This window comes from Mirounga angustirostris, unplaced genomic scaffold (assembly GCF_029215605.1).
Source record: "Mirounga angustirostris isolate CCGP_5_RB_7025 unplaced genomic scaffold, mMirAng1.0.hap1 SCAF_12, whole genome shotgun sequence".
Lineage (NCBI taxonomy): Eukaryota > Metazoa > Chordata > Mammalia > Carnivora > Phocidae > Mirounga > Mirounga angustirostris.
The window spans coordinates 108,869,561-108,877,749 of NW_026991720.1; the positions used below are offsets into that span (position 1 = coordinate 108,869,561).

Genomic DNA, 8,189 nt, shown 5'->3' on the forward strand with positions numbered 1-8,189 from the left:
TTGTTATTCCAGTGCTACTCCTCTCTCCAAGCCTGCAGGATCTTTTGTTTAGATAATTGTTGTAGACTTTCAACTGGTCTTGAGATGCTACACCTGCCTTTGGTATATCAGTAGCTAGAGTCATCATGTTGAAGCCTAGGTCTGGTCACGTCACTGTCCTGCTCAATACCTTGTATGGTATTCTTTTTACTTAGAATAAGTCCATCTTACTGGAGTTCTTACAGTGGTCTTATAGGAACTTAAAATCTGGCTTCCCGATACCTCTCTGACCTCATCTCCTGCTTTTCTCCACCTCATGCATTCCAACTGTATTACCTTCCTTGCCTCTCCTTGAGCATTCCAGGCTTTGACCTTGCCTTCCCTGTAATATTTTCCTCTAGACATCTATGTGGCTATTCCCTGACTACTGTATTTAAGTCACTGCCAGCCCCCAACACTACCACCTACTTCTCTGCTTTATTTTTCTCCGTAGCACTTATTCCCAGCTTACGTACTTTGCTTCACTTATTGCTGATTTCTTTTTGTTTATTGTCTTTCTTTTTTTCCCTGTCTAGGGTGTAAGCTCACTGAGTGCTGGGAATTTTGTACCTCCTCCCACACCAGCTATTTTCATATAGTAGGCACTCCACACATGTTTGTGGAATGAATGAAATGCTTTTACTTGCACTACGTACAAATCAAGTTCACAGTGAAGCTCACTGAACAGATGAAAAGTGGGATATGCTTCTGAAGCAAGTTACTGTAAAGTTTCTGTTCTTTACATTTTTCGGTAGATATTCTTCACCTAAAATATGGAATTTTAAGGAATTGTTAAATTAGGGAATTAATTTGATATGTAGTATTTTCTGTTTCCTTGTTTGTAAAAGGAGGTAGGTAGACTGATGCCTAAAATCCCTTTTTGTTTTCAAAGTCTGTGACCCTTTTAACCTGAACCCTTGTGGTTTGGGGCTGCTGAGAAACTACCTTTTAGTTTCTCTCTATAAAGAGAGATTAGTGCCTTTATTTCGTTCAGTCTTTATTCCTTTTTAAAAATCCCTATAGCTCTGTTTGGCAAGGAAGTGGTTAATACTAGGAGCAGGGTGGCAATTCAAGGGACCAGAGCTTATCTCAGCAGCTGGGCTGGGAGGGAAAGAAACCTTTCAAATGGCTAAGAATGGCCAAGATGTAATCTGAGTAGGAATCTGGACATACTTTTCTTTTGTCTACTGATTGAGGAATTTAATGGGGGTTATGCCCCAGAATTTAGTTTCAAATTATGAATGTAAGTCAGGAGAGAAAGTAGAATTTGATACATTACATTTTATAGATAGCAAGGACTTTGTCCTGTATACAGATGGATTAAAAAAATTTTTAAAGGCATAAAAAAAGAAAGAACAGCAGAAGACACAGCTCTTATTCCTTTGGGCCCTATCTTAAAAAGAAGGATGTACTTGAAAGAATGCTTTTACTGAAAAGTGATGAGTAATACAAAAGATACAGTAAATTGTTTTCATGATCTAGAATGCAGTTCTTTTTTTTTTACTAGTAGCAAGAATTACTATCAAACTCCACCCATTGGGCCAGAGATCCTGTGGTGTTAGTGAAAGACTTGCCCCTCCTGCAGCATACTACCTACACTTGTGAGTTCTTCAGCCCCAGTGGCTAAAAATGCAGTTCTTTTTATAGTCTTTAATTTCAAGGTAGTATTGATCGTTGGGTTACAGATGTTTTAAGTTTCACCTACCCTTGCTTTTAGGATGTAACTAGTTTTATGGGTTTATATCAGTTCTTGTTTCACTAATTTGGGGAAGCATAAAATGCTGCTATCATTGATGGGTTTTGGTTAATGTACCCATCACTTTTTAGGAATATGTTTCATAGGATCATTGTTTTTACGTTGCTTTTCCATCAAAAGTTTATAAGAGATGTCTTGAATATTTTCAGCACACTAACACTGTTTTCTTGAAATACCTAGATATTTGTAACAGCTAATATGCTGAGAATGAAAACAATGACAGTGTCACTTAGTCACAGTCAGTAGGTCAGTAGAACACATGCTATAAGTTGTTTTTCTGATAGTACAGATGTTTTTTGAGCTGATTCATCCAAAGGCTTTCCAAGCCCCCATGTGCTTCCTAAGTTGTGTTTGCTGCAGGTTGGCTTGGTAGCGTGCAATCATGAGTTAGGGGAGAAGAAAGAGCCCGACCAACACCTACATTGTTCTGAGCCATATTTTTTTCTTTTCAATGGAACTAAACCAATATGAATATTGAGAGAGATCAAAATTTGGCAGCTTTTCAATTGCTTGATGTTTATAAACAGACTTTCTTCAGGGAAAGGAATTTGGAGGAGGACAGAGATGTTATTCTCTTTTCTTACGTATCTGCAATGTCCTATTTGACCCACGCAGATTAAACATTTTAATACTATGGACAGTCCATTTGAGTTTGGGACTGTATGACAATAATGGATTGATATACAAACATTTCTGTACCTTATACAGTAAGGAAAATTGAGTAAGTCTGGTGCGGAGGTAATGTGCTGACCTATACACTTCTCATCTTGTCCTCAGCAAGGAGTTTATGGTAACTTTCACGGATTCCCGTTTGTTGTTTAAATGGCCAGTATTTAATGAGTACCTATTAAGTGCTAGCCCCTGTTCTTGGTGGTAGGAATGGAGTGGTGAACAAGGTATTTTCTACTCTTTTTTTTTAAAGATTTTATTTATTTATTTATTTATTTATTTATTTATTTATTTATTTATTTATTGAGCATGTGGGGGGGGGAGGGGCAAAAGGGGAGAGAGAGAGAGAATCTCCAGCAGTCTTCCCACTGAGCGTGGAGCCTGACAAGGGGCTTGATCTCACAACCCTGTGATCATGACCTGAGCTGAAACCAAGAGTCTGATGCTCTACTGGCTGAGCCACCCGAGATAGTTTTTGGTCTGCCTTCAGCTCAGGTCATGATTCCAGGGTCCTGGGATCCAGCCCTGCATCGGGCTCCCTGCTCACCGGGAAGCCTGCTTCTCCCTCTCTCTCTCCCCCTGCTTGTGTTCCCTCTCTCAGTGTGTCTCTGTCAAACAAACAAACAGACAAATAAATAAATAAATAATCTAAAAACAAGATTGTGTGGGTGGGTAGATAGATAATAATAAACATGTATATAAATAAGATAATTTGATTTATTTATTTATTTTTAAAGATTTTATTTATTTATTTGAGAGAGAGAATGAGATAGAGCATGAGAAGGGGGAGGGTCAGAGGGAGAAGCAGACTCCCCGCCGAGCAGGGAGCCCTATGCGGGACTCGATCCAGGGACTCCAGGATCATGACCTGAGCTGAAGGCAGTTGCTTAACCGACTGAGCCACCCAGGCGCCCCCGTCTTCTCACTTTTTTTTTTTTTTAAGATTTTATTTATTTGAGAGAGAGAGACAGAGAGAGAGCACATGAGAGGTGGGAGGGTCAGAGGGAGAAGCAGACTCCCCGCTGAGCAGGGAGCCTGATGCGGGACTCAATCCCGGGACTCCAGGATCATGACCTGAGCTGAAGGCAGCCGCTTAACCAACTGAGCCACCCAGGAGCCCAGTAAGATAATTTTAATTATCAGTAAGGTAATACTGATAAAGAAAATAAAACAGGTTTTGGTAGATTGTGAAGGTCATAGGGTATGGTGAGAGCTGTTTAGTTAGAGTCAGAGAAGGCTGCATTGAAGACCTGACTTTTGGATTGGGACCTGAAGGGGTAAAGATGAGGAAACCATGAGAGGCCATGTATAAGAACATTCCCAGCAGAAAAAACTACAAGGTGATAATAAACCTGGTATGTTCAAGGACAGTGAGCCAAGGGGGAGGAGGAATAAGAGATAAGGTTGGAGAAATAGCCAGGGTCACATGGAGACTAGTAAGTCACAGGAAGGAGTTGGGATTTTTAAAAATGTGACAGAAAACATTTGTAGGGTTTTTCACAGTGAGGTGTTTATAATCCGTGTGGAAGATAGACAAGAGGACAGCAGAGAATGGAAGCAGGAAGATCATGTAGGACGCTGTGGCTTAGATCACCATGGTTACAGTGGAGATTCAGGTAATGAAGCCAGTGGAAATTGGCAGAGAGACTGGAATGGTATGAAGGAAGGAGTCCAGGATGACCCTAATTTTTTGGTGTCAGTAACTAAGTGCATAGTGGTGCTATTTGCTGAATTGGGCAAGTCTTGAAGTTGGATGTAGAAGTGTAGGTTGAGGACATCCTCTCTGTTGGGGCCATATTAGCCCTCTGTTCACCAACAAAAATAGTCATCATCATTTACCATCTGAATCCATTGTACCCTTTTTACTTTCAATTTTATATTTTTAAGTTATTTTACAGATAATGTTTAGAAGTACATATACAGGAATAATGAAGATAGCTTTATTAGAAATGTTAATAAGAATTTAAACATATCAAACTCAACTTTAAAAATACTTCTTTTTCCCAGCAATTTTAGGTTCATAGTAAAACCGAGTGGAAAGTACAGAGCTAACCCATATGCCCCCTGCCCCCACTCATGCACAGCCTCCTCCATTATCAACATTCCCCACCAAATTGGTGTATTTGTTACAATCGATGAATGCGCATTGACATATTATCACTGAAAGACCATAGTTCCCCTTAGGGTTCACTTTTGGTGTTGTATATACTATGGGTTTGGACAAATGTACAATGACCCTTATCCACCATTATAGTAAAATACTCAGTGCTGTGCCTGTTCATTCTTCCCTCCCCCATAATCCCTAGCAACCACTAATCTTTTTCCTGTCCCTATAGTTTTGCCTTTTCCAGAATGGTGAGAAGACAAGTCATGGAGTGGAAGAAATAATTTGCATGATAAAAGCCCATTGACCAGAATGCCATATAATTACAATCATACACTATATAGGCTTTTCAGATTAGCTTCTTTCACTTAGAAATATGCATTTGAGGTTCTTACATATCTTTTTTATGGCTTGGAAGCTCATTTATTTTTAGTGCTGAATAATATTCCATTATCTGGATGTGCCACAGTTGGTCGATTCACCTGCTGAAGGATATCTTGGTTGCTTCCAACTTTGGGCAATTACGAATAAAGCTGCTCTAAACACTTGTGTGGGTAACCTCCATGCTTAGGCCAATTTGTGTGGGTATAAGTTTTTAATGCCTTTAGTTAAATATCAAGGAGCAAGGTTGCTGGATCGTATGGTAAGAATATGTTTAATTTTGTAAGAAACCTCCAAACTCTCTTCTAAAGTCACTATGCCATGTTGCATTCCCACCATCAGTGAATAAGAATTCCTGTTGATCCACATCCTCACCAGCATTTAGTGTTGGCAGTGTTCTGGATTTTGGCCATTCTAATAGGTGGGTAGTGATATCTGTAGTTTTAATTTGTGTCTCTTTGGTGACATATGATGTTCGGCATCTTTTCATATGCTTATTTGCCATCTGTATATCTTCCTTGGTGAGATATCTGTTAAGGCCTGTGGCTCATTTTGTAATGGAGTTGTTTTTTTGTTGTTGAGTTTTGAAAGTTCTTTGTGTGGTTTGGTTAACAGGCTTTCATCACATACGTCTTTTGTAAATATTTTCTCCCACTCTGTGGCTTGTCTTCTCATCATTTTGACAGTGTCTTTCACAGAACAGAAATTTTTATTTTTAATGAAGTCAGTGCTTCAGTTTAATCAATCCTTTCCTGGGTTGGGCTTTTGATGTCTTAGCTAAAAAGTCATCACCAAACCCAAGATCCATCTAGATTTTTTCCCCTATGTTATCTTCTAGAAGTTTTATAATTTTGCATTTTTATTTAGGTCTGCAATTCATTTTTTTAAGAGTGTAAGATCTAGATTAATTTTTTTCATGTTGATGTCCATTTATTCCAGCACCATTTGTTAAAGAAGACTATCTTTTCTTCATTGTGTTGACTTTGCCCTTTTGTCCGGGATCAGTTGATTATATTTTTGTGGGTATATTTCTGGTCCCTCTATTCTGTTCCATTGATCTGTTTGTTTATTCTTTCACCAGTTCCACACGGATTTAATTACTGTGACTTTGAAAGTCTCGAAGTTGGTTAGCTTGTTCTTGTCTTTCAATATTCTGTCAGTTATTCTGAACCTTTTGCCTCTTTATATAAACTTTATTTATTTAAAACCAGCACATTTATTGTGTGAGCCATCATTGAAATCCTTAAAATGAACTGCATGCTGCAGTAGTCACCCTCTTGGGTTGAGGTGTTGTTCCTTCACGGAATCCATGCCTGAATCTGAGCAATACAATTTTTAGGTGCCTCATCTGACAGGTTCCAGAGGTATTTTGTTTTTTAGCCTTGGCACTCCAGTTACACTTTCTCTTCTGCTTGGCAGGATAGCCACATTTGCCACAGGTTGACTTCTGAAGGTGGTAGAATTTAGAGCCACAGTGGCAGCACATGTGTCTATTTTTGCGACGCTTTCCAGATGATGACTACACCTTCATCATCTTGTTTCCAATACCAAGACCGAAGAGTCCATATAAATTTTAGAATCAGTTTGTTGATAGCCACAAAATAGTTTACTGGGTGTCAAACTCATTTTTACTTTGTTTCCTGGTTGTGAAGGCATATACTTATTCAAAATGAGAGAAGTCCTTAAAAATAATTAACTCATCAACTGCCATTGATAAACCTGGAACATATACATTGAATACATACTAATTTCAGATTTTAAATACATTTCTAGTAGGCTTTGGCTTATCATTACTTCTGGTTCTTGTATTTTCATTGTCAAAAGCAATACTTTGAAAAATTTTGATGGCTGATGATTTTGTTTGAAAAAAAGGATAACCATTATCAGTTGAAAAGCATTTTTGTTTTTTAAATTTATAAATTCACAATGAGAATGCTCTATCCAATGATTTTTTCATTTCTATATAACCAGTTTCCTTCTCTTCTGTACACCTTTATATAAATATCTGCCTGCAGCATTTATACATCTATGAGCTTTATCAAGTAAATTTTGCTGTACAAACATAAAAGATGAAAGAATACTACCACATATCCTTTTAGGTAAATGAGATAGTCCAGACTCTTGTAACATAGTACATGATAAAGTCCTTATTGAATTGACTATGAATCCTATATTTCCTTTTTGTCCTTAAAAATATATTGTAAACTCACCGCATCTTTGATTTGAGAAGATTCATCTAGGATTATTGCTGTTTGCAGATTCATTATATGAAATTTTACTATGACCTGCCTGTTCACATTCAACATCTAATAATTGCAAAGCATTTTTCTCCATTGATCTCTTTGCCATTATGGGTGGATAATGAAATATTCTGAACTCTCAGCTATGTCCACTGAAACCCAAAACGAATATAAGGATGGTTTCTCCAGACTTCTTTTTGAAAGACGAGGCAATACTTTTTGGGTAACGCAATAAGAAAACTGAAGGATGGTACAGTAGTGCATCCTCCTTCTAGGCAATTCCATTATTCTTCCTTGTTATTTAAATTTTTAAGTATAGTTGGAAATAACTGATGAGTAATGATGAAGTAATTGCCAGGATGATGAATTAGAAAAGATTTTAAGATATAGGAAAAACACTGAGGTCCCATAATATATTTTGGATTTATAAAAGGGTCCAACGTAGCTATATGGTAATTGCCAGGAAAACATGACTTTTATTTTATTATTTATTTATTTATTTATTTATTTTTTAAAGTAAATTTTCTCTTTGTTCTTTGGAAGACCGCTAGGAAAAAATAAAGTCATGAAATACGAATCCTTACAAATAGAACTGCTCAAAAAGAATTAAGCAACAAAACTTGGATCCAGTAGGCCCTGATGGTATTACCAAGAGCTAAGTTTGAAATGCATATTAGATGTCCTAGTGGTAATGTGGAGTAGTTGTAGTCTCTGTGAGGCTGGAGCTCTAGGGAGATCCAGGCTAGGGATTTCATCTGAGAGTCATCAACACATTTTTGGTATTTGAAACCTTGAGTCTATATGGGGTCACCTGGGAAGAGAGTATAGATTGGAAAGAGGAAAGAGCCAGGAATAGACCCATGGCATACAAGGCTTTTTTTTTTTTTTTTAATGTTATGTTAATCACCATACATTACATCATTAGTTTTTGATATAGTGTTCCATGATTCATTGTTTGCGTATAACACCCGGTGCTCCATGCAGAACGTGCCCTCCTTAATACCCATCACCAGGCTAACCC

The 8,189-nt window shown here is 37.7% G+C and overlaps 1 pseudogene; it reads right to left on the reverse strand.

The window, feature by feature from the left end:
• Positions 1-1,520: 1,520 nt before the first annotated feature.
• LOC135362234 (small nucleolar RNA SNORA62/SNORA6 family) lies at positions 1,521-1,654 on the reverse strand (annotated as a pseudogene).
• Between the last annotated feature and the right edge of the window lie 6,535 nt (positions 1,655-8,189).